Source organism: Bubalus kerabau, chromosome 7, assembly GCF_029407905.1.
Source record: "Bubalus kerabau isolate K-KA32 ecotype Philippines breed swamp buffalo chromosome 7, PCC_UOA_SB_1v2, whole genome shotgun sequence".
In the NCBI taxonomy this organism is placed as follows: Eukaryota; Metazoa; Chordata; class Mammalia; order Artiodactyla; family Bovidae; genus Bubalus; species Bubalus kerabau.
Window position 1 is genome coordinate 2,527,334 of NC_073630.1, and position 27,440 is coordinate 2,554,773.

The window sequence follows — 27,440 nt, forward strand, 5'->3', positions numbered from 1 at the left end:
AAGATGTCTTGTCTGTCTGTTTGGATTAAGGTATGTGTCAGTGTGAGCCCTGTGTTTTTTGATAATATTGCTCAAGTTCTGAGTTCTGATTTCAATGGTCTCAAGACAAGGCAGCCCTTCCAAATCAAACTGCTGGAAATACAAGAAAACATTGACCTAAATGAATGTCAGAGTCCCATGAACTGGGAACTAGTCAATATTAAATATCTAGTATTTTTGGTTTTGCTCCTCCATTATAGACATGTCTAAGAGTCAACAACATTAAGCACAACATGTTCATAGTGCCTAGGTTTCTTTTGAGATAAAAATTGCTCTATTGTTATATCTGTCACAAGCTTGTCAGCAAGAAACTACCTGGAAACGACAACAACAAAAGTAAAAAATGTAAATGTGATATGAGCTTTTAGACAAACTCTTTACAATAATTATACTCTAAAATATCTGCCTCTCATAGTCTTGATTGAAGGCAGAGGAGAAGGGGATGACAGAGGATCAGATGGTTGGATGGCATCACTGACTCGATGGACATGAGTTTGAGCAAGCCCCTGGAGCTGGTGACGGACACGGAAGCCTGGCGTCCTTCAGGCCACGGGGTCCCAAAGAGTCAGACACGACTGAGCAACTGAACTGAACTGAACTAACAAACGTTTCTCCAGGTGTTTTGCTTACCCGAGTTTCTATCCTTGTGATGACAGTGTATTGAATAGCTAGGTCATTTCCAAATAAATGAAAGTTCTGAAACATTCACGACTTGAAAGGACCTCCCTTTTACACAGAAACAAAAGAGATTTTTGACTCTCCATGAATAGTGTCTGGCACCATCCTGACATGTTAAATGTAAGAAAGCAATTGTTTTGTTTTGTTTTGTTCTGTTCTTGGGGGTGGGGGGAGGGGGGCGGGCTATAGCGAATGCCAATATAAAAGTCAGTTCTTGGTTGCTGAAGGGAAATGTATGACTTGTTATTACAAGAAAGTATGTGGAATGCAATGGCACTTGAGGAAGGAAAACAAAGTAGTTCTGTCTTACAGGTGGCCGTTTCAGGATGGGAGAAGCAAAGGAATGGGTACAGAATGGGATAAGGAGGTTGTAGGGAAAGTGGACCCCCAGAAAAGAGTTCTGTGCCTAGCACAAGTTTTCTTGAGATGTCGAACTGCCTTTGCTAATGGAGTTTAAGTTTCTTTACCTCTTAAGTGATCTCTTCTAGGTTGACCTAGAAGAGGAATCTTTTGTTAGCTTTTGCTAAGTGGAGAAGTAGTGTTTCACGGTGACATATGTGATCCTTCCTGACTGTTTGCAGCCCTTTTGAAATCGATGCACTGCTTCTGCTGCTGCTGCCGCCGTTGCTGCTGCTAAGTCGTTTCAGTTGTGTCCGACTCTGTGCGACCCCATAGACGGCAGCCCACGAGGCCCCGCAGTCCCTGGGGTTCTCTAGGCAAGAACACTGGAGTGGGTTGCCATTTCCTCCTCCCATGCATGAAAGTGAAAAGTGAACGTGAAGTCGCTCAGTGGTGTCCGACTCTTAGCGACCCCATGGACTGCAGCCTACCAGGCTCCTCCATCCATGGGATTTTCCACGCAAGAGTACTGGAGTGGGGTGCCATTGCCTTCTCCCATATCTATGCACAAGCCTGCCTAAATCATTGACTTCTAGCTAGCTTTGGGATGCCAATGACCATCCACCCTTACCAGGCAACAGAGAAGAGAAAAACACTTACCACAGGAGGTCCTGGTAAGGAACGAGGAACTAACAAGCTCCCGCCAACCAGGATTCTGCAGAGGTCAACAAGAGGTCAGTAAGAGATGGAAGACTGCAGTCCAGAGGTCCTAGCAACTTCCATCTTGCAGCAGAGACCCAGCATAGTCAAAACGAATTCAATGTTGCAAAAAAATAAGTAAACAAATAAAGGACAGAAGTTCTTTGAACACATGACTGAGATTAGGGGTGAGGCAGTACATGTACAGTGCCCGGAAAATCTTAAAGTATGAGAAAGGAAAGAAATTAAAGACAACTATCAAGCTGTCCAAACTGATAAAAACGAAAGATTACACAGTTTTTTCTGTATATATTAGCAGATAATAATCTGAAAAGGAATTTAAAAAAATTCCCTTTCAATAATGTCAACATGAATACAACACTTTGCCATGGATGTAACGAGGATGACAAGACTGGCACCCTGGAAATTATACACCCTGGCTGAAAACTATCCTGAATACATGGACAGGTATTCCATAACAATGGAAAGACTTAAGATGGCAATACCATGGAATGCATCTTCAATCTGAAATGAAGATTTGATATGATTTGATCGCTCAGAGCTTTTGTGTCATCAATTGTTATTAAAGTATAAATGAGATAGAGAAAACTGCTGACTTAGACTTGAGGCGGGGTGTACGCCCTGCTTGTCTCTAGCCAGATATTCTACAGGCACTAGCAGTCAGCTAAGGAAAGAAAGGCACTGTCTCAGGGAATGGCACCAGGCCCCTCCCCCACGACATGCCTTGAGGTCACAATGGCAGCAGGTGAGTCATCCTGGGCCAAAAACTGATTGACATGAATCTTGAAGAAAGGCAGTATTCCAGGCAAATATATCATTTCCTTAACATAGATTAGGAGAACAAGGTACGAGGAAAACATACTGTTTTGTTCAAGTCGCTTCTGAGCCTATTGGGGGAACCGACCTGAAGCCAGAGTCCAGCAGATATACATAGGATATTTACATCGCTTAAGACAAACATTTCCTCAGGAACAAATGCATTGCTTAGCTCAAGGTTTGTCTGCGAAATTCTTACACATCAGGAGATGGCTCCGAGCTGGGTTTCTACACACAAGAACATCCATGCAAAGGACAAGCCTGCACAGCCCATCTGCCCCCCGCCCCCACAGCCAGCAGCATTTCCAAGTGACCTCCTAAGGCCTTCCCCAAAATACAGGGGCACCTCTGGGTTTCCTGTTTCCCTCACTTCGAACACTTTTCTTAAAAAAAAAAAAAATCCTGCACACTTATTGATAGAATGCCACAGTGCAAGGAAAACAGGCCTTCAATACTTAAACCTCCCTGTGCAAAACACTTGGGGCTTGGTTCTGTTTTGTTTTGTTTTTTAATTACACCACCACATAATTTAAACTTTTTACAATTTCTAATTATTCAGTACCAAAACACCAAACTTTTATTGCCCAAGGTCCCCATGAAAAGGCCCACGCATCAGGACAGCCACAGATTCTGCCATGAAAGGGCAGCAAGGTGCCCTCCCCCCTTCTTTGCTGCCTGGGCGGCCACCAGGGTTTGAAATCCATGCACCCTACTAAGTTTCTAGGGTGCAATCCGTGGACGCTTCCCTTTCCCATCCAAGCAGGTGCTCAAGGGCCCGCTGGCTTACAAAGTGCCAGAAGCAGGGCTGGGCCAGCCGGCCAGAGTTCAGTGTTCTGTCCCTTGGACTTCCAGGGGACACTAGGCTGCTTGGGAAAACCGTGCAGACTGAGATTTTTCAGCAAAGGAGTGGAGCGGTAAAGGCCTTGACACCAAGGGCGAGGCCTTTCTGCCACCGCCAGGTTGGGGAGCTCCGAGAATGTGCCAACAGAGGGCGGAATACTTGGTTCCCTGCTCCAAGCAGTCCCAGTTCCCTGACCTGTGGCCCGCAGCCCTCCGCTGCACCCACTAGATGTGGATCCTTGGGGACACAGGAGCGTAGGAAATGGGCGTCCCTAGCCGCAGTGGCGACCCCCGAGAGCACAACTGGGACCGAACCCCCACCCACAGCCATCTAAATCTTGACCCGCGCAGCCCAGGTTTACCCCGCCCCGGGTGCACTCCCGGCGCGTTTCCAGCCGCAGTGGCCACCACCGAGAGCACAACTGGGAAGCCCTCCCCCACCCCCGCCAGGAGCCGAACCCCGCCCCGCGCCACCCGGGTTCACCCCGCCCCTGCCGCACTCCCAGCGCGTTTCCAGCTGCAGTGGGGACCCCCGAGAGCACAACTGTTACCGCCCCCCACCCCCTCCCGACCAGAACCCCTACCCTCGCCGCCCGGGATCGCCCCGCCCCTGGCGCGCTCCCGGGGCGTTGCCCACTTCCACCAGGGGCTCCTGGTGAGCCCCGTCCCCACGCCCGGTTCCAGGAGAGGATCTCGGACCTCGCTACTGCCGCCAGGTCAAACACGAGGACAATACATCCACCCCACAGAGACAATCCAAGTTGTCTATGATTTAGGGATAAAATGAGGACTACAGAAAGGAAAGATGTCCTGACCTAGGAGGGCCATGAGAGTCTATAGATCCAAACAAAATTGGGTACCAAGGAAACTTTTTTCCTTGGAACCCGGAAAGCTGGTTCTTTGCATATGCAATGACCAACAATTAGCTTGTTACCCAAGCCTGCCTCGCTGCCACCCCCACTTCCCCCCCACTCCCCAGGAAAACGGCTCAAAGAAATATTTTAAATCTCAGGCGGAAAACTGGAAGATGTCTTGTCTGTCTGTCTGGATTAAGGTATATGTCAGTGTGAGCCTTGTGTTTTTTGAAAATATTGCTCAAGTTCTGAGTTCTGATTTCAATGGTCTCAAGACAAGGCAGCCCTTCCAAATCAAACTGCTGGAAATACAAGAAAACATTGACCTAAATGAATGTCAGAGTCCCGTGAACTGGGAACTAGTCAATATTAAATATCTAGTATTTTTGGTTTTGCTCCTCCACTATAGACATGTCTAAGAGTCAACAACATTAAGCACAACATGTTCATAGTGCCTAGGTTTCTTTTGAGGTAAAAATTGCTCTATTGTTATATGTGTCACAAGCTTGTCAGCAAGAAACTACCTGGAAACAGCAACAACCAATGTAAAAAATGTAAATGTGATATGAGCTTTTAGATAAACTCTTAACAATAATTATACTCTAAAATATCTGCCTCTCATAGTCTTGATTGAAGGCAGAGGAGAAGGGGGTGACAGAGGATAAGATGGTTGGATGGCATCACTGACTCGATGGACATGAGTTTGAGCAAGCCCCTGGAGTTGGTGATGGACACGGATGCCTGGCGTCCTGCAGGCCACGGGGTCACAAAGAGTCAGACTCGACTGAGCAACTGAACTGAACTGAACTTACAATCGTTCCTCCAGGTGTTTTGGTTACCTGAGTTTCTATCCTGGTGCTAAACTAAGTGACGACAGTGTATTGAATAGCTAGGTCACTTCCAAATAAATGAAACTTCTTAAACATTCACTACTTGAAAGGACCTCCCTTTTACACAGAAACAAAAGAGATTTTTGTCTCTGCATGAATAGTGACTGGCACCATCCGAACATATTAAATGTAAGAAAGCAATTTTTTTGTTTTGTTTTGTTTTGTTCTGTTCTTGCAGGAAGCGGGGTGGGCGCTATTATCACTGATAGGTATGCTCACCAATCTATCAAATGCCAATATAAGAGTGAGTTCTTGGTTGCTGAAGGGAAATGTATGACTTGTTATTACAAGAATGTATGGAATGCAATCACACTGTAAGAAGGAAAACGAAGTAGTTCTGTCTTACAGGTGGCATTTTCAGGATGGGAGAAGCAAAGGAATGGGTACAGAATGGGATAAGGAGGTTGTAGGGAAAGTAGGCCCCCAGAAAAGAGTTTTGTGCCTAGCACAAGTTTTCTTGAGATGTTGAACTGCCTTTGCTAATGGAGTTTAAGTTTCTTTACCTCTTAAGTGATCTCTTCTAGGTTGACCTAGAACAGAAATCTTTTGTTAGCTTTGGCTAAGAGGAGAAGTATTGTTTCACGATGACATATGTGATCCTACCTGACTGTTCTCATCCCCTTTGATATCTATGCACTGCTGCTGCTGCTGCTGCAGCTGCTAAGTGGTTCAGTTGAGGCCGACCCTGTGCCACGCCATAGATGGCAGCCCACCAGGCCCCGCAGTCCCTGGGGTTCTCTAGGCAAGAACACTGGAGTGGGTTGCCATTTCCTCCTCCTATGCATGAAAGTGAAAAGTGAAAATGAAGTCGCTCAGTGGTGTCCGACTCTTAGCCACCCCATGGACTGCAGCCTACCAGGCTCCTCCGTCCTTGGGATTTTCCAGGAGTGGGGTGCCATTGCCTTCTCCCATATCTATGCACAAGCCTGCCTAAATAATTGACTTCTAGCCAACTTTGGGATGCCCATGACCACCCACCCTTACCAGGCAACAGAGAAGAGAAAAACACTTACCACAGGAGGTTCTGATAAGGGACAAGGAACTAACAAGCTCCCACCTACCAGGAATCTGCAGAGGTCAACAAGAGGTCAGCAAGAGATGAGAGACTGCAGTCCAGAGGTCCTAGCTACTTCCATCTAGCAACAAACACCCAGCATAGTCAAAACGATTTCAATGTTAAAGAATAAATAAATATATAAATAAAAGGACAGAAGTTCTTTGAACACATGTCTGAATTTAGGGGTGAGGCATTACATATGTGTCCCAGGATAATCTTAAAGTGTCAGAAAGTAAAGAAATTAAAGACAACTATCAAGCTGTCCAAACTGATAAAAATGAATGATTACACAGTTTTATCGTATACATTAGCAGATAATAATCTGAAAAGGAATTTTAAAAAATTCCCTTTCAATAATATCAACATGAATAAAACACTTTGCCATGGATGTAACGAGGATGACAAGACTGGCACACTGGAAATTATACACCCTGGCTGAAAACTATCCTGAATACATGGACAGATATTCCATAACGATGGAAAGACTTAAGATGGCAATACCATGGAATGCATCTTCAATCTGAAATGAAGATTTGATATGATTTGATCGCTCAGAGCTTTTGTGTCATCAAGTGTTATTAAAGTATTAAAGAGATAGAGAAAGCTGCTGACTTAGACTTGAGGCGGGGTGGGGGCGAGTAGTAAGAGTACCCCCTGCTGGTCTTTAGCCAGATATTCTACAGGCACTAGCAGTCAGCTAAGGAAAGAAAGGAACTGTTTCAGGGAATGGCACCAGGCCCTTCCCCCACGACATGCATTGAGATAATATTGGCAGCAGGTGAGTCATCCCGGGCCAAAACTTGATTGACATGAATCTTGAAGAAAGGCAGTATTGCAGGCAAATATATCATTTCCTTAACATAGATAAGGAGAACAAGCTAGGAGGAAAACATGCTGTTTTGTTCAAATCGCTTCTGAGCCTTTTGGGGGAACCGACCTGAAGCCAGAGTCTAGCGGAAATACATAGGATATTTACATCGCTTAAGACAAACATTTTCTTAGGAAAAAATGCATTGCTTAGCTCAAGGTTTGTCTGCGAAATTCTTACACATCAGGAGATGGCTCCGAGCTGGGATTCCACACACAAGAACATCCATGCAAAGGACAAGCCTGCACAGCCCATCTGCCGCCCTCCCGCACATCCAGCAGCATTTCCAAGTGACCTCCTAAGGCCTTCCCCAAAATACAGGGGCACCTCTGGGTTTCCTGTTTCCCTCACTTCGAACATTTTTCTTAAAAAAAAAAAAATCCTGCACACTTCTTGATAGAATGCCACAGTGCAAGGAATACAGTCCTTCAATATTTAAACCTCCATTTGCAAAACACTTGGAGTTTGGTTTTGTTTTGTTTTGTTTTTTAATTACACCACCACATAATTTAAAGCTTTTACACGTTCTAATTATTCAGTTCCAAAACACCAAACTTTTATTGCACAGGGTCCTCATGAAAAGGCCCACGCAGCTGGACAACCACAGATTCTGCCATGAAAGGGCAGCAAGGTGCCCTCCCCCCTTCTTTGCTGCCTGGGCGGCCACCAGGGTTTGAAATCCATGCACCCTACTAAGTTTCTAGGGTGCAATCCGTGGACCCTTCCCTTTCCCATCCCAGCAGGTGCTCAAGGGCCCGCTTGCTTACAAAGTGCCAGAAGCAGGGCTGGGCCAGCCGGCCAGAGTTCAGTGTTCTGTCCCTTGGACTTCCAGCGGACACTAGGCTGCTTGGAAGAACCGCGCAGACTCGGAGATTTTTCAGCAAAGGGGTGGAGCGGTAAAGGCCTTGACCCCAAAGGCAAGGCCTTTCTGCGACCGCCAGGTTGGGGAGCTCCGAGAATGTGCCAACAGACGGCGGAATACTTGGTTCCCTGCTCCACGCAGTCCCAGTTCCCTTACCTGTGGTCCGCAGCCCTCCACTGCACCCACGGGATGGCGATCCTTGGGGACCCAGGAGCGGACGAAATGGGCGTTCCCAGCCGCAGTTGCAACCCCCGAGAGCGCAACTGGGAACCCCTCCCCATCCCCCCCATGAGCTGACCCCCGCCCCGTGCCCCCAGGGTTAGCCCCGCCCCTGCCGCGCTCCCGGCGCGTTCCCAGCCGCAGTGGCGACCCCCGGGAGCACAACTGGGACCGACCCCCACCCAAAGCCATCGGAATCTCGACCCGCGCAGCCCGAGTTTACCCAGTCACGGGTGCACTCCCGGCGCGTTTTCAGCCTCAGTGTCCACCTCCGAGAGCACAACTGGGAAGCCCGCCCCCACCCCCGCCAGAAGCCGACCCCCGCCCCACGCCGCCCGCGTTCGCCCCGCCCCTGCACGGTCCAGGTACCTTCCCAGCTTCTAGCGTTCACGCCCAGGTAGGAGCAGGATGTAGGAGTATGGGAGATGTGTCTGGAGCCTGACAGCCTCAGCTCCGCTCTGGCCTGCCCTTTGGACCTAGGAGCCAGGCCAACTTGCAGAGGGCTTAGGGCCCCATTGTATGCAAACTACCAAGGCCTACCGCAAGGAGAGCTCTGTCCGAGGGAAGGGAAGCGCCCCAGGCTGCATTCCCAAGCTGTTGTTTAGCCGCCCAGACTCAGCGCTGCACAGGGGTAATCAGGCTCTCTGTGCCCGCAGCTTCACACACAGGTGTGTCTCCGTAGGAATCAAGAAAGATCCTGACAGAGTGAGGTTCATTAGAGCTATACTAAAGAGCAAAGTCTTGTCCATGTGGTCTTGCCTTCCCCTGTGCCTTTGGGTCTCCAGGCTCGGCCCCAGCTCCGTGGAAACAACCCCTGAGAAAATATCTTCAAGATCCACTTTTCCCAGTGTCTGGGAACCGGGGTTCGTAGGAGGAGAGAAAAGCACGCCTCCATCGGGAACGAAAAGGCAGCCCACCTGCCTGTGTTTTGAAACCTCTATTTGGAAGGAATGGGTTAGCTTCTCCTAAAGGAGACCTCCAGATCTGCTCAGAAGTCGGTAATTCCAGAGGCAGGGTACTGGTTCCTGACTGCCCTTTGCTAGCCTTGCAAAGATATTCCTAGATTCTAGAGTTATTTTCCATGAAGGAGCAGGCTTCGGGAATGTGTCAGACGGGACTGGCTCCTTATTGACCTCAGCTCAGCTATTGCCTTTCCATTCAAACTAGGACAAGGCCCTACTTTATGAAAGGTAAGGGTCTTCTTCTTTGCAAACTGCCAAGGGCTACAGCAATGAGACCTCTGTCAAGGTGAGGGAAGCCTAAGAGGATGGATTCTCAAGCAGGTGCTTTGCCACAAAGCATCAGCACCTCACGGAGAGAATCAAGCTCCCTGTGCACCAATGTTGGGAGTGTAGCTTCACACACAGAGTTGTCTCTATAGGAGCCAAGAATGTTCCTGAGAGATTAGGTTCACTAAACCTCTCCTACAGAGCATAGACCTGTCCATGTGGTTTTGCCTTCCCCTGTGAGTTGGGTCCTCGAGGTCTGCCACACCTCCGGGGAAACTGTCCCTGAGAAAAGTTCTCCAGGAACCGCTTCTCTGAGGCTGGGAAACGCTGTTCACAGGAAGTAAGGCAAGCGAATCTCCTGCAGAGAAAAAGAGGCCTTACTGTCCCTGGAGGAGCAGGCTGCCAGAGTGTGTGAAACCTGACTGTTGCCTTACTGGCCTCAGTTCCACCATTGCCTGTTCCTCCAAACTAGGACCCAGGCCTATTTGGAGAAGCGTTTGGGTGCGGATTTCTACAAAGTGCCAAGGGCTACAGCAGTGAGAATTCTCTCAGCGGTAAGGGAGAGCATTTTATGGATTCTCAAGCTGTTTTCTGAACGACAGGGTCAAAATGAACTGAGAGAATCAGGCTCTCTGTGCCCCTATGTTAGGTACGCAGCTTCACACACAGAAGTGTCTCTATAGGAGCCAAGAATGTTCCTGAGAGATGAGGTTCACTAGAAGTCTGCTACAGAGCATAGACCTGTCCATATGGTTTTGCCTTGCCCTGTGAGTTGGGTCCCCGAGGTCCGCCCTAGCTCAGGGGAAGGAGCCCCTGAGAAAAGATCTCCAGGGACCGCTATTCCCCCAGGCTGGCAAACGCAGTTCACAGGAGGTAACACAAGCGAGCCTCCTGCAAGGCACAACAGGCCTTAGTCTCCCTGGACGATCAGGCTGCCAGAGTGTGTGAGACCTGACTGGTGCCTTACTGGCCTCAGCTCCGCCATTGCGTGTTTCTCCGAACTAGGACCCAGGCCTACTAGGAGAAGGGTTTGGGTATGGATTTCTAAATACTGCCAAGGGGTATTGCAATGAGAACTGTGTCACGGGTAAGGAAGAGCATTGTATGGATTTTCAAGCTGTTGTTTGAACGACAGCTTCAAAGCTGCACAGAGAGAATCAGACTCTGTGTCTCCATGTTCGGTACACAGCTTCACAGACAGGGGTGTCTCCATAGGAAACAAGAACGTTCCTGACAGAGTGAAGTTCACTAGAGCTCTCCTAGAGAGCAAAGACTTGTCCATGTGGTTTTTCTTCCCCTGTGCGTTTGGGGCTCCAGGCTCGGCCCCAGCTCCGTGGAAACAACCCCTGAGAAAAGATCTTCAAGATCCGCTTTTCCCAGAGGCTGGGATGTGGGGTTCATAGGAGGCGGGAAAAGCAGGCCTCCTTCAGAGAGCAAGAGGCAGCCAAGCGGCCTGCGTTTGGAAGCCTCTATTTGGAAGAATGGGTTAGCTTCCCCTAAGGGAGACCTCCAGATCTGTTCAGAAGTTGGTAATTCCAGAGGCAGGGTGCAGGCTCCTGACTGCCCTTTGCCAGCCTTGCAGAGACATTCCTAGATTACAGCGTTATTTTCCATGAAGGAGCAGGCTTCGGGAATATGTCAGACTTGACTGGCGCCTTATTGGCCTCAGCTCAGCTCTTGCCTTTCCTTTCAAACTAGGACAAGGGCCCACTTTATGAAAGGTAAGGGTCCTCTTCTTTCCAAACTGCCAAGGGCTACAGCAATGAGACCTCTGTCAAGGCGAGGGAAGCGTAAGCTGATGGATTCTCAAGCAGGTGCTTTGCCACAAAGCATCAGCACCCCACGGAAAGAATCTGGCTCCCTTTGCCCCTACGTTGCGTGTGTAGCTACACGCACAGAGGTGTCTCGATAGGAGCCAAGAATGTTCCTGAGAGAGGAGGTTCACTGTTGGGGGCCAGAGTGAGGCACTCCGCCCATGGCAAAGGTCATGAGGAAGGAGGCTCGACATACGCAAAGGCGGGATCGAGCCTCAGGAGTCCCCCTGGAAATCCTCGAGCATCTACCCCCATAACCAGAGCCTGCCTACCTTACTACTTTGTGCTCTCACCTACACCTCTGACTTTACGGGGGGCTGTCCCCCACCACCTCTTTCGGAGAAGGAGTTAACCTAGAGCTCCAGTTGATAAAAACCCCTGGGTGTGACAAGAGTGTTTTAACCTACAAACTCCTCTGAAGGTTCTCTAGCCTGCCTGACAGGCTTGTCTGGCCACATGTGATTGCTCACAGCCTCCCAACCATGAGAGGCACGAGATGCTTTAAACCTTCTAAAAACAGGTTCCTTAGAAAAGTTAGAAAATTATTAGTATAAGTATAATGGGCTGATTAGAAATCATATTGGTGAAGGGTTTTTCATTTGTTGAGCTGATGTTTACTGCTAAGTCTCCACATCCCCTGCCCTTATACACATTAATGAATATATACAAGAAATAAGTATTAACCTTTGATATAAATCACGTTAGACCTTAGGCTAAGTAAATTCTTTCCTTAACTAAAACCCACTACACCCTCACCCTATAGGAATGTAACTTTATTTGGGTGGCGTCTGTTTTAAGAATAATCACCCCTGGAGAAATAAGTGTCCTGGTTGACTGACCGCTGTCACAAGGAGAGGGTCGTAAATTGTCAGCAGGCCCCCCGGCCAGAAGATGATGTAACACCCCTAAGACCTCTGTATACTTTTGTATGAAGCACCTGACTTTGATAAAAGTCAGGACTGCTGACCCCACGTGACTTTTGCATAACATCTCAGTGTATAAAAGTAGACCATGGAAAATAAAGAATTGGGATCAGTTTCTCGAAAGACTGGTCTCCCCATGTCTCTCTCTCTCTCTCACTCTGGTTGAGTCTCCATCTGGAGCGCGGAACCCACCAAGCTTACTAATTTTGCCTGGGCTTCTAAGATCCGACCGGGGAGGCCTCAGTGTCTCCTCTCCTTCGGGAGAACGGAAGGACGCCTGCGGCCTGCGTAAGTGGTGCAAGCTTCTTGTCTTGAAGTTTTATTAGTCCCCCGCGTTAACCAAGCTACTCAGCCTCTTTTCTCCACTGAATTTTCCTACTGAGCTATCCTCATTTTATTACTCTTTATATCCTTAATTAACGTTTAATTAAGCAGTTGTTCCCTGACCCTCGCCTACGCCGTCTCTGCTTCGAATACCCTGGATCAGCTGGGGCTGGACCCCGGCAGTTCACTAGAGATCTCCTACAGAGCATAGACCTGTCCATTTGGTTTTGCCTTCCCCTGTGAGTTGGGTCCCCGAGGTCCGCCCCAACTCCGGGGAAACAGCCCCTGAGAAAAGATCTCCAGGAACTGCTTTCCGCCCAGGCTGGGAAACGCTGTTCACAGGAAGTAAGGCAAGCGAGCCTCCTGAAGGGAAATAGAGGCCTTACTGTCCCTGGAGGAGCAGGCTGCCAGAGTGTGTGACACCTGACTGGTGCCTTACTGGCCTCAGCTCCGCTATTGCATGTTCATCTGAACTTGAACCCAGGCCTACTTGGAGAAGTGTTTGTGTGCCGATTTTCAGAAACTGCGAAGGGCTACAGCAATGATAACTCTCTCAGTGGTAAGGGAGAGCATTGTGTGGAATCTCAATTTGTTGTTTGAACGACAGCGTCAAAGCTGCACAGAGAGAATCAGGTCTCTGTGTCTCTATGTTGGCTATGCAGCTTCCCACACAGAGATGTCCCCATTGGAGCCAAGAACATTCCCCATAGACTGAGGTTCACTAGAGCACTCCTAGAGAGCAAAGACTTATCCATGCGGTTTTCCCTTCCCCTGTGCATGTGGGTCTCCGGGATCGGCCCCTGCTCCGTGGAAACAGCCTCTGAGAAAAGATCTCCAAGAACCTCTTAACCCCCAGGCTGGGAAGCGGAGTTCGCAGGAGGTGGGATAAGCAAGCTTCCTTCGGCAAGAAGAGACAGCCAACCGGCCTGTGTTTGGAAGCCTATATTTGCAAGGAATGGGTTAGTTTCTCCTGACCGAGACCGCCAGATGTGCTGAGAAGATAGAAATTCCAGAGGCAGGGTCGAGGTTCCTGACTGCCCTTTGCCAGCCTTGCAAAGACATTCCCAGATTCTAACGTTATTTTCCATGAAGGAGCAGGCATCGGAAATATGTCAGACTTGACTGGCGCCTTACTGGCCTCAGCTCAGCTACTGCCTTTCCATTCAAACAAGGACAAGGGCCTACTTGGTGAAGGGTAAGGGTCTGCTTCTTTCCAAACTGCCAAGGACTACAGCAATGAGACCTCTGTCAAGGTGAGGGAAGCCTATGCGGATGGATTCTTAGCAGGTGCTTTGCCACAAAGCATCAGCACCCACGGAGAGAATCAGACTCCCTTTGCCACTATGTTGGGTGTGTAGCTTCATGCACAGAGGTGTCTCTGTAGAAGCCAAGAATGTTCCTGAGAGATGAGGTTCACTAGAGCTCTCCTACAGAGCATAGACCTGTCCATGTGGTTTTGTCTTCCCCTGTGAGTTGGGCCCCCGAGGTCCGACCCAGCTCCAGGGAAACAGCCCCTGAGAAAAAATCTCCAGGAACAGCTTTGCGCCCAGGCTGGGAAATGCAGTTCACAGGAGGCAAGGCAAGCGAGCCTCCTGCAGGGAAAAAGAGGCCTTACTGCTCCTGGACGATCAGGCTGCAAGAGTGTGTGAGACCTCACTTGTGCCTTACTGGCCTCAGCTCCGCCATTGCCTGTTGTTCCGAGCTAGGACCCAGGCCTACTTGGAGAAGGGTTAGGGTGCGGATTTCTACAAACTGTCAAGGACTACAGCAATGAGAATTCTCTTAGCAGTAAGGGAGAGCATTGTATGGATTCTCAAGCTGTTGTTTGAATGACAGCTTCAAAGCTACACAGAGAGAATCAGGCTCTCTGTTCCCCTATTTTGGCTGTGCAGCTTCACACACAGAATTTGACTCTGTTGGAGCCAGAAATATTCCTGAAAGACTTAGGCTCACCAAAGCTGTCCTCCAGAGCAAAGACATTGGATGTGGTTTTGCCTTCCCTTGTCAGTATGGGTCCCCTAGCTTGGCCCCAGCTCCGGGGATACAGCCTCTGAAAAAAATCTTCCAAGAAGCGATTTTCCTCCAGGCTGTTAAGCGGAATTCGCAGTTTGCAAGTTAAGGAAGCCTGCTTCGTGGAAGAGCAAGCAGCCAACTGGCCCTGTGTTAGGAAGCCTGTATTTGAAAGGAATGGGTTAGCTTCTACAGCGGGAGAACCTCAGATCTGCTCAGGGGGCTGAAATACTAGAGTCAGGGTCGAGGTTCTCCCTTGTCCTTTGCGCACCTTGCAAAGACATTCCTAGCTTCTAGCGTTAGTGTCCCTGTAGTAGCAGGCTGCAGGAGCGTGTGATAAATGACTGCCACGTTCCTGTCCTCAGCTCCACTATTGACTTTCTATTCGAACTAGAACCCAGGCCTACTTTGAGAGGGGTTAGGGTCCAGTGTTTTCAAACTGCCAAGGGCTACGGCAATGCGAGCTCTGTCAGAGGTAAGAAAAGAGCAATTGGTTGGATTCTTCAGCTGCTGCGTGGCTGCACATCTTCCGCGCTGCATGGAGAGCATGAGGCTCCTTGTGGCCCTATTTTGGGTACGCAGCAACATGCACACAGAATGTCTGTGTTCACTTATGTACAGGCTTATGAACACTAGAGCTCTCCTACAGAGCAAAGACCACTCAGTGGGCTCCAAGAGATACCTGTCGCGACTCGAGAAGAGAGTGGAGTCCTTTGCTTCCCCTCGAGATGAGGCCTGACTCCCCGGGTGAGTATGGAATGCAACCCCAAATCCCTGTCGCCTATGGAGAGGAACATTAAGTCCTGGATACAAGCCTAGATGAGGTCTAGTTTGCCCTTCAGTGAATGGAGCCCAATCCCCAGCTCTCCCTGGCAACTCGAATGGAAGATTAGACTTCCTGGGCCAACACAAGAGGAAGCCTGAATTCCCCGTCGTAACTCGAGAATCCCACCGCAACTCGAGAAAAACCACGTGCTTCCCTCGTCATCGCAAGATGAGGCCCTTTGTCCGCTACAGCATCTCAAGAGAAGTCCCACGTTCCATCCTGAAGTGCGAAACGGTACTTGGCACCCTTGATGCGACCCCAAAAGTTCCGCAACATACCAGACTCACTCAAGGGGAACACCGAGGTTCCCGGCACCACTTCATCTGAGCCCCTTCTCCTCTCCTGATTGCGACAGGAGGGTCGACTCCCCTTCTCTGTCTGCAAGGGGTACCCGACCTTCCGGGCGCACCTCAGGATGAGGCCGGTCTCATGAGGAAGTTCGAGACGTAGCCTCGTGGGTGGTGCCACATGTCAAAAGACCCCAATTTCACGGTCCACTCTTGAAAAGAACCCGATGCCAGCACACCTCTTTGAAGGAAAACCTGTGGATGAAGGCACAACACGAAGGGGCACTGACACCCGCGTGCATCGTCCAGAAAAACCCGCAGGTCCCACAGACATTTCGACAAGTGGCCTGTCACCCTGTAAACAACTCGAAAGGCAAACGAAGGTCCATTCCTCAACAGAAGACTAGGTGTGACTCTCTTGTCCCTACTCTGCAGGGACCATGGGATCCAAGTCAGAAACGGAGAGGAAGCCTGATGTTCCTGCGTCCACTCGAGATGAAGCCCTCTTCCATTGCACCACAACCAGTGGAGTCCCGAGAGGCCCCTACCAACTCCACAGTACCCCTGAGTTATCAGAGGCACAATAAGAAGCTCCCTGAGGTCACAGGCACAAGTAGAGGGAACCCTGGGTTTTCTGCCGTGACTAGAGAAAGACCTCGAGAGTGCTTCAAAATGTGTTGAGTCGCGATTCCCCTACCATGACTCGAGAGCCATGACACGCTCCCCCTCGCCACGCACATGGAGACCTGACTAACCTGGCACTGCACGAGAGGCTCCATGAGTTCCTCATCGTACCTCGTGAGGAAACCCACACTGGCGCGGCAGCTCGAGGAAACACATGAGACACCCCGGTCATCGCGAGATGAGGGCCTTATATTCCTGAATGGCCTGGAGACCAATCACGTGTCCTCTCTCCAAACTGAAGAAGAGGCTGGACTCCCTTGAAGCCGCTCAGGGGGCTCCAAGAGATCCGCGTCGCGACTCGAGAGGAGAGAGGAGTACTAGGCTTCCAATCGAGACGAGGCCTGACTCCCCGGGGGAGCCTGGAATGCAACCCCGAGATCCCCGCCTTCCCTGGAGAGGAATATTAGGTCCCGGACACACGCCTAGGTGAGGTCTCTTGGCCCCTGCAGTGACTCGAGCGCAACCCCCAGCTTTCCCTTGCAACTCGAGGGGAAGATTGGGCTTCCAAGGGCGAACCCAAGAGGAAGGCTGAGATCCCCGTTGTAACTCGAGAATCCCGCCGCAACTCGAGAAAAACCACGTGGTTCCCACCTCTTGGCAAGATGAGGCCCTTGCCCTGGACGGCGTCTCAAGGGAAGTCCCCTGTTCCGTCCTGAAGGGTGAAACGGTCCTTGACAGCCTACCTGCGAGCCCAAAAGTTCCCCGACACGCCATGTTCCCTCGAGGGGAACACCGAGTGTCCCGGCACTGCTTCATCTGAAACCCTTCTCCCCTCCGGAACGCGACAGGAGAGTCGATTCCCCTGCGTGGTCTGTAAGGGGTTCCCGGCCTTCCCGGCGCACCTCAGGATGAGGCCGTCCTCACGAGGAAATTCGATACCAGCCACGTGGGTGGTGACACATGCCGAACGCCCCCGATTCCCCGGTCCGCTCTTGAGAAGGACCCGAGGCCCAGACCCCTCTTCGAAGGCAACCCTGTGGGTGAAAGCACAACACGAAGGGACACTGCCACCCCCGGGCATCGTCCGCAAAGACCCGCGGGTTCCACACACAGCTCGCCGAGGGGCCTGAGACCCCCTGAGCAACTCGAGAGGCCAGCGGGGTTCCCTTCCTCAGACAAGACGAGGCCTGACTCTCCTGTCCCAACTCTGCAGGGACCCTGCGGTCGGAGTCCGAAACGGAGAGGAAGCCTGAGGTTCCTGCCTCCCCTCGAGGTGAGGCCCTCTTCCGTTGCGCCAGACCCAGCGGAGTCCCGAGGGGCCCCGCCACCTCCACAGGATCCCTCGCCTCTCAGAGGCACCCTGGCAAGTTCCCTAAGGTCCCCGGCAGAAGGCGAGGGAAACGAGGGTTTCCCGCCGCCCCCCGAGAAAGACCTCGAGAGTCCTTCTTCAACGCGTCTCGAGGCCCTAGTCCACTCCCGTGACTCGAGAGCCATGACGCGCTTCCCCTCGCCACGCGCATGGAGACCTGACTTCCCTGGCGCCACACGAGAGGCTCCCTGAGCTCCCCGTCATACCTCGTGAGAAACCCCACACTGGCGCCGCAGATAGAGAAAACCCACGAGACGCCCCCGTTTTCGCGACATGACGGCCTTCTTTTCTAGCATGGCCTGGAGAGCAATCCTGAGTCCTCTCTCCAAACTCCACAGTAGGCTTGACTCCCTTTTGGTCACTCAGTGGACTCCAAGACATACCCGTCGCGACTCGAGAGGAGAGCGGAGTCTTTTCCTTCCCCTCGAGGCGAGGCCTGACTCCTCGGGTGAGTCTGATATGCGAACCGGAGATCCCTGTCGCCTCTGGAGAGAAACATTAGGTCCTGGACACAAGCCTAGATGAGGTCTCTTTTTTCCTGCAGTGACTCGAGAGCAATCCCCAACTCTCCCTCGCAACTCGAATGGAAGACTGGACTTCCCTGGGCCAACAGAAGAGGAAGCCTGAATTTCCCGTTGTAACTCAAGAATCCCGCCACAACTCGAGAAAAACCACGTCGTTCCCTCTTCATCGCAAGATGCGGCCATTGCCGCTACAGCGTCTCAAAAGAAGTCTTACGTTCCATCTTGAAGTGCGATACGGTATTGGCACCTTTGATGCGACCCCAAAAGTTCCCCAACACACTGGTCTCACTGGAGGGGAACACCGAGGTTCCCGGCATCACCTCATCTGTGCCCCTTCTCCCCTCCTGATCGAGACAGGAGGGTCGATTAACCTGCTTTGTCTGCAAGGGCTTCCGACCATCCCGGCGCACCTAAGGATGAGGCCGGTCTCACTAGGAAATTCGAGACGTAGCCTGGTGGGTGGTGCCACATGCGGAAAGACCCCGATTTCCCGGTCTGCTCTTAATAAGAACCCTATGCCCGGGCACCTCTTCGAAAGCAAACCTGTGGATGAATGCACAACACGAAGGGGTACTGACATCCCCATGCATAGTACGGAAAAACACGCAGATTCCAAACACAGATCGACAAGTGTCCTGTCATCCCTTGAAGAACTAGAGAGGCATGCGGAGTTCCGTCCCTGCACACAAGAGAAGGCCTGACTCTCCTTTCCCAACTCTGCAGGGACCGTGCGATCAGAGTCAGAAATGTAGATGAAACCTGACGTTCCTGCATCAACTCGAAATGAGGCCCTCTTCCATTGCGCCATACCCAGTGGAGTCCCGAGAGGCCCCTCCCAACTCCACAGTATCCCTGATTCTCAGAGGCACCCTCAGAAGCTCTCTGCGGTCACTGGCACAAGTGGAGTGAACCCAGGGTTTCCTGCTGCATTCTGAGAAAGACCTCGAGAGTCCTTCTTTACCGCGTCTTGAGGCCCGATACCCTACCATGACTCGAGAGCAATGACGCATTTCCCTCGCCACGCCCATTGAAACCTAACTTCCCTGGCGCCACACGAGAGGCTCCCTGCGCTCCCCGTCCTACCTCATGAAAACCCCACACTGGCACCTCCGCTCGAGAAAACACATGAGACGCCCCCGTCATCGTAAGATGAGGGCCTTCTTTTCCTACATGACCTAGAGAGCAATCCCGAGTCCACTCTCCAAACTCCACTGGAGGCCTGTCTCCCTTTAGGCCACTCAGTAGCCTCCAAGAGATACACGTCGCTACTCTAGAGGAGAGCGGAGTCCGTTACTTCCCCTCGAGCCGAGGCCTGACTACTTGGGTGAGTCTGGAATGGGATCCCGAGATCCGTGTCGCCCCTGTAGAGGAAAACTCGGTCCTGGACACAAGCCTAAATGAGGTCTTTTTTGTCCTGCATTGACTCAAGTGCAATCCCCAGCTCTCCCTCGCAACTCGAATGGATGATTGGACTTCCCTGGGCCAACACAAGAGGAAGACTGTATTTCCCGTTGTAATTCGAGAATCCCGCGGCAACTGGAGAAAAACAACGTGGCTCCTCCGTCATCGAAATATGAGGCCCCTGTCAGCTATAGCGTCTCCAGGGAAGTCCCATGTTCCGTCTTGAAGTGTGAAACGGTACTTGACACCCTTGATGCGACACCCCAATTTCCCTGACACCCCGGTCTCACTTGAGAAGAACATGGAGGTTCCCAGCACTGCTTCAGCTGAGCCTCTTCTCCCCTCCTGATGGCGACAGGAGGGTCGATTTCCCTGCTTTGTCTGGAAGGGGTTCCCAGACTTCTCGGCGAACCTCAGGATGAGGCCAGTCTCACGAGGGAAGTCGAGACGTAGCCTCGTGTGTTGTGCCACATGCTGAAAGACCCCGATTTCCTGGTCCGCTATTGATAAGATCCCGATGCCCGGTCACCTCTTCGAAGGTAACCCTGTGGATGAAGGCACAACACGAATGGGCACTGACACCCCTGTGCATCGTCCCCCAAAACCGCAGGTTCCACATACAACTCGACAGGTGGCCTGTCATCCCGTGAACAACTCGAGAGGCAAGCGGAGTTCCATTACTCCACACAAGACGAGGTCTAACTCTCCTGTCCCAACTCTGCAGGGACCCTGCTCTCCGAGTCAGAAATGGAGAGGAACCCTGACGTTACTGCCTCAATCCGAGATTAGGTCCTCTTCAATTGCACCAGTCCCTGTGAAGTTCCGAGAAGCCCCTCTCAACTCCACAGTATCCCTGACTTCTCAGAGGAACCCCGCTAAGCTCCCTGAGGTTATGGGCACAAGTCGAGGGAACCCAGCGTTTCCTGCCACACCCCGAGAAAGACCTCGAGAGTTCTTCTTCGAAGCGTCTTGAGGCTCGATTCCCCTACCATGACTCGAGAGCAATGAGGCGCTCCCCCTCGTCACGTCCATGGAGACCTGACTTCCGTGGCACCACAGGAGTCTCCCTGAGCTCCCCGTCCTATCTTGTGAGAAACCCCAACCAGGCACTGCACCTTGAGAAAACCCACGAGACGCCCCCGTCATCGCGAGATGAGGGCCTTCTTTTCCTGCATGGCCTAGAGAGCAATCCCGAGTCCTCTGTCCAAACTCCACAGGAGGCTTAACTCCATTTAGGCCATTCTTGGGCTCCAAGGGATACCCGTCGTGACTCGAGAGGGGAGCGGAGTCTATTCATTCCCTTCGAGATGAGGCCTGACTCCCCGGGGGAGTCTGGAATGCAACCCCGAGATCCCTGTCGCCCCTGGAGAGAAAAACTCGGTCCTGGACACAAACCTAGATGAGCTCTATTTTGCCCTGCAGTGACTCAAGAGCAATCTCCAGCTCTCACTTGCAACTCGAATGGAAGATTGGACTTCCCTGGGCCAACACAAGAGGAAACCTGTATTCCCCGTCGTAACTCAAGAATCCTGCCGCAACTCGAGAAAAAACACGTGGGTCCCCCGTCAGCGCTAGATGAGGCCCTTGCCCACTACAGCGTCTCAAGAGAAGTCCCAGGTTCCGTCTTGAAGTGCGAAACGGTACTTGGCACCCTTGATGCAACCCGAAAAGTTACCCGACTTACCAGTTTCACTCAAGGGGAGCACCGAGGTTCCTGGCACTACTTCATCTGAGCCCTTTCTCTCCTCCTGATCCCGAAAGGAGGGTCGATTCCCCTGCTTTGTCTGGAAAGGGTTCCCGGATTTTCCTGCGTGCCTAAGGATGAGGCCGATCTCACGAGGAAATTCGAGACGTAGCCTCGTGGGTGGTGCAACATGCTGAAAGACCCCGATTTCCCGGTCCGCACTTGAGGAGAACCCGATGCCCGGACACCTCTTCGAAGGCAACCCTGTGGATGAAGGCACAACAGGAAGGAGCACTGACACCCCCGTGCATCTCCAAAAAACCCGCAGGTTCCACACACATCACGAAAAGTGGTGTCATCATTGAACAACTTGAGATGTAAGCGGAGTTCCATTCCTCCGCAGAACACGAGACCTGACACTCCTGAGCAAACTCAGCAGGGACCCTGCGATCTGAGTCAGATCCGGCTCCAGGAAGTCAGGAGCAGAACCCTGAGGTTCCTGCCTCAACTCGAGATGAGGCCCTCTTCCATTGCACCAAACCCAGAGGAGTCCCGAGAGGCCTCTCCCAAATCCACAGTATCCCTGATTTCTCAGAGGCACCCTGAGACGCTCCCTGAGGTCACTGGCACAAGTCAAGGGAACCCAGGGTTTCCTGCTGCAACCCTAGAAAGACATCGAGAGTCCTTTTTCAACCCGTCATGAGGCCCGATTCCCCTACCCTGACTTGAGAGCAATGACGCGCTCCCCCTTGCCCCGCCCATGGAGACCTGACTTCCCTGTTGCCACACGAGAGGCTACCTGAACTCCCCGTCGTACCTCGTGAGAAACCCCACACTGGCGCCACAGCTCGAGAAAACCCACGAGACGCCCCCGTCATCTCGAGATGTGGGCCTTCTCTTCCTGCATGGCCTGGAGAGCAATCCCGAGTCCTCTCTCCAAACTGAAGAGGAGGGTTGACTCCCTTTAGACCACTCAGTGGGCTCCAAGAGATATGCGTCGCAACTTGAGAGGAGAGCCGAGTCCTTTGCTTCCCCTCGAGACGAGGCCTAACTCCCCGGGTGAGTCTGTAATGCAAAACCGAGATCCCTGTCGCCCTTGGAGAGGATCATTGGGTCCTGAACACAAGGCTAGATGAGGTCGCTTTTGCCCTGCAGTAACTCGAGAGCACTCCCCAGCTTTCCCTCGCAACCCGAATGGAAGATGGACCTCCCTGGGCCAACACAAGAGGAAGCCTGAATTCCCAGTAGTAATTCAAGAATTCCGCCTCAACTCGAGAAAAACCACGTGATTCCCCCGTCATTGCAAGATGAGGCCCTTGCCTGCTCCAGCGTCTCAAGAGTAGTCCCACGTTCTGTCTTGAAGTGCGAAATGATATTTGGCACCCTTAATGCTACCCCAAAAGTTCCCCGACATAAGGGTCGCACTCGAGAGGAACACCAAGGTTCCTGGCACCACTTCATCTGAGCCCCTTCTCCCCTCCTGATCGCGAATGGAGGGCCGATTCCCCTGCTTTGTCTGCAAGGGGTTCCCGACCTTCTCCACGCACCTCAGATGAGGCTGTCTCACGAGGAAATTCGAGACGTAGCCTCGATGGTGGTGCCACATGCCGAAAGACCGCGATTTCCCGATCTGCTCTTGATAAGAACGCGATGCCCAGACACCTATTCGAAGATAGTGTGGATGAAGGCACAACATGAAGGGGCACTGACAACCCCGAGCATCATCCGGAAAAGACCGCAGGTTACTCTTACAGCTCAACAAGTGCCTGTCACCCAGTGAACAACTCGAGAGGCAAGCGGAGATCCATTCCTGCACACAAGACGAGGCCTGACTCACCTCTCCCAACTATGCAGGGGGCTTCGATCAGAATCAGAAATGGAGAGGAACCCTGAGGTTCCTGCCTCCCCTCGAGATGAGGCCCCCTTCCATTTCACCAAACCCAGTGGAGTCCCGAGAGGTCTTTCCCAACTCCACAGTATCCCTGACTTCTCAGAGGCACCCGGAGAATCTCCCTGAGGTCACCGGCACAAGTCGAGGGAACCCAGGTATTCTTGCCAAGACCCGAGAGAGATCTTGAGAGTCCTTCTTCAACGCGTCTAGAGGCCTGATTCCCCTACCATGACTCGAGAGCAATGACGCAATCCCCCTCGCCACACGCATCGAGACCTAACTTCCCTGGCGCCACATAAGAGGCTCCCTGAGCTCCCCGTCGTACCTCCTGAGAAACCAACACAGGCGCTGCAGCTCGGTAAAACCACCGAGACCCCCCGTCATCGTGAGATGAGGGCCTTCTTTTCCTGCATGTCCTGGAGTGCAATCCCGAGTCCTCTCTCCAAACTCCAGAGGAGGCTTGACTCCCTTTAGTCCACTCAGTGGGCTCCAAGAAATACCCGTCGCGACTCGAGAAGAGAGAGAAGTCCTTTGTTTCCCCTCGAGATGACGCCTGACTCCCGGGTGAGTCTGGAATGCAACCCCAAGATCCCAGTCATCCCTTGATAGGAACATTAGGTCCTAGACACAAGCCTGGATGAGGTCTCTTTTGCCCTGCAGTGACTCGAGCGCAACCCCCAGCTCTCCCTCGCAACTCGAATGGAAGATTGGGCTTCCCTGGGCCAACACAAGAGGAAGCCAGAAATCCCCTTCGTAACTCGAGAATCCCGCCGCAACTCGAGAAAAACCACGTGTTTCCAACGTCATCCCAAGATGAGGCCCTTGCCTGCTATGGCGTCTCAAGAAAAGAACCACGTTCCGTCTTGAAGTGCGAAACGGTACTTTGCACCCTTGATGCGACACCAAATGTTCCCGGACACGCCGGTCTCACTCGACAGGAACACCGAGGTTCCCGCACCACTTCATCTGAGCACCTTCTCCCCTCCTGTTTGCGACAGGAGGGTCTATTCCCCTGCTTTGTTTGGAAGGGGTTCCCCACATTCCCGGCGCACCTCAGGATGAGGCCGGTCTCACGAGGAAATTCGAGACATAGCGTCGTGGGTGGTGTCACATGCCGAAATACCCCGATTTCCCGGCCCACTCTTGAGAAGAACCCGATGCCCGGACACCTCTTTGAAGGCAACCCTGTGGACGAAGGCACAAAACGAAGGGTCACTGACACTCCCGTGCATCATTCGGTAAAAGCCGCAGGTTCCACACACAGCTCAACAAGAGGCCTGTCATCCCATGAACAACACGAGAGGCAAGCAGAGTTCCATTCCTTCACTCAAGACGAGGCCTGACTCTCCGGTCCCAACTCTGAAGGGACCCTGCGATCGGAGTCCGAAATGGAGAGGAACCCTGAGGTTCCTGACTCCACTCGAGATGAGGCCCTCTTCCATTACACCAAAAACAGTGGAGGCCCGAGAGGCCCCTCCCAAATCCACAGTATCCCGACTTCTCAGAGGCACCCTTAGAAGCTCCCTGAGGTCACCGGCACAAGTCGAGGGAACACAGGGTTTCCTGACGCAACCCGAGAAAGACCTCGAAAATCCTCCTTCAACGCGTCTTGAATCCCAATTCCCCTACCATGACTCAAGAGCAATGACGCGTTCCCCCTCGCCACTCGCATGGAGACTTGACTTCCCTGGCGCCACAAAAGAGGCTCCCTGAGCTCCCCGTCATACCTCGTGAGAAATCCCACACTGGCTCCCCAGCTCCAGAAAACCCACGAGACGCCTCCGTCGTCGCGAGATGAAGGCCTTCTTTTCCTGCATGGCCTGGAGAGCATCTCGAGGCCTCTCTTCAAACTCCACAGGAGGCCTGACTCCCTTTAGGCCACTCTGTTGGCTCAAGAGATACCCGTTGGGACTCAAGAGGAGAGCGGAATTCTTTGCTTCCCCTATATACCAGGCCTGACTCCTCAGGTGAGTCTGGAATGCAACCCCGAGATCCCTGCCGCCCCTGGAGAGGAACATTAGGTCCTAGACACAAGCATAGATGAGGTCTCATTTGCCCTGAAGTGACTCGAGAGCAATCCCCTGCTCTCCCTCACACCTCGAATGGAAGAATGGACTTCCCTGGGACAACACAAGAGGAAGCCTGAATTCCCCGTCGTAATTCGAAAATCCCGCCGCAACTCGAGAAAAACCACGTGGTTCCCCCGTCATCGCAAGATGAGGCCCTTGCCAGCTACAGCGTCTCAGGAGAAGCCCCACGTTCCATCTTGAAGTTTAAAATGATAATTGGCAACCTTGATGTTATCACAAAAGTTCCCCGACACCCTGGTGTCACTCGAGGGGAACACCAAGGTTCGGTGCACCGCTTGTTCTGAGCCCCTTATCCCCTCCTGATCGCGACGGGAGGGTCGATTACCCTGCATTGTCTGGAAGGGTTTCCGGACCTTCCCAGCGCACCTCAGGATGAGGCCGGTCTCACGAGGAAATTCGAGACGTAGCCTTGTGGTTGGTGCCACACGCCGAAAGACCCCGATTTCCGTGTCTGCTCTTGATAAGAACCCAATGCTAGGACACCTCTTCGAAGGCAATCCTGTGGATGAAGGCACAAAACGAAGGGGTCTGACACCCTCGTGTATCGTTGGAAAAGCCCGCAAGTTCCACATACAGATCGACAAGTGGCTTGTCACCCCATGAACAACTCGAGAGGCAAGAGGAGTTCAATTCCTCCACACAAGACAAGGCCTGACTCTCCTGTCCCAACTCTGCATGGACACTGAGATCCGATTCAGAAATGGAGAGGAACCCTGAGGTTCCTGCCTCAACTCGAGATAAGGCCCTCTTCTACTGCACCAAACCCAGTGGAGTTCGGAGCGGCCCCTCCCAACTGCACAGTATCCCTGACTTCTCAGAGGCACCCTGAGAAGTTCCCTGAGGTCACGGGCATAAGTCGAGGGAACCCAGGGTTTCCTGCCATAACCTGAGAAAAACCTTGAGAGTCCTTCTTCATGCGTCTTGATGTCCGATTCCTCTACCATGACTGGAGAAAAATGACGCGCTCCCCCTCGCCACGCGCATGAAGATCTGACTTCCCCGGCACCACATGAGAAGCTCCCTGAGCTCCCCATCGTACCTCGTGAGAAACCCCACACTGGCGCCGCAGCTCGAGAAAACCCACGAGACGCCCCTGTCATGGTGAAATGAGGGCCTTCTTTCCTGCATGACCTGAAGAGCAATCCCGAATCCTCTCTCCAAACTCCAAAGGAGGCTTGACTCCCTTTAGGTCACTCAGTGGGCTCCAAGAGATACCCGTCGATACTCAGGAGGAGAGCGGTGTCCTTTGCTTCCCCTCGAGATGAGGCCTGACTACGAGGGTGAGTCTGGAATGCAACCCTGGATCCCTGTCGCCCCTGGAGAGGAACCTTAGGTCCTGGACAAAAGCCTAGATGAGGTCTCTTTGGCCCTGCAGTGACTCAAGCACAACCCCTAGCTTTCCCTTGCAACTCGAATGGAAGATTGGCCTTTCTGAGCCAACACAAGAGGAAGCCTGAATTTCCAGTTGTAATTTGAGAAACCCGCCGCAACTCGAGAAAAATCACGTGGTTCCCTGTATTGCAAGATGAGGCCCTTGCCCCCTACAGTGTCTCAAGAGAAGTCTCACATTCCGTCTTGAAGTGCAAAACAGTACTTGGCACCCTTGATGCGACCCCAAAAGTTCCCCTATATACCGATCTCACTAGAGGGGACACTGAAGTTCCCGGCACCACTTCAACTGAGGCCTTTCTCCTCTCCTGATCGCGACAGGAGGGTCGATTCCCATGCTTTGTCTGCAAGGGGTTCCCGACGTTCCCCTCGAACCTCCGGATGAGGCCGGTCTCATGAGGAAATTCGAAAAGTAGCCTCATGGTTGGTGCCACATGCTGAAAGATCCCGAATTCCCGGTCCACTCTAGATAAGAACCTGACGCCCGGACATCTCTTCGAAGGCAACCCTGTGGATGAAGGCACAACACGAAGGGACACTGACATCCCCATGCATCGTCTGGAAAACCCCGCCGATTCCACTCACAGCTCCAAATGTGGACTGTCACCCCGTGAACAACTCGAGAGGCAAGTGAAGTTGCATTCCTTCACACAAGACGAGGCCTTACTCTCCTGGCCCAACTCTTCAGGGACCCTGCGATCGGAGTCAGAAATGGAGAGGAACCCTGAGGTTCCTGCCTCAACTAGAGAAGAGGCCCTCTTCCATTGAACCAAACTCAGTGGTGTCCCGAGAGGCCCCTCCCAACACCACAGTATCCCTGAATTCTCAGAGGCTCCCTGAGAAGCTACCTGAGGTCACTGGCACAAGTCGAGG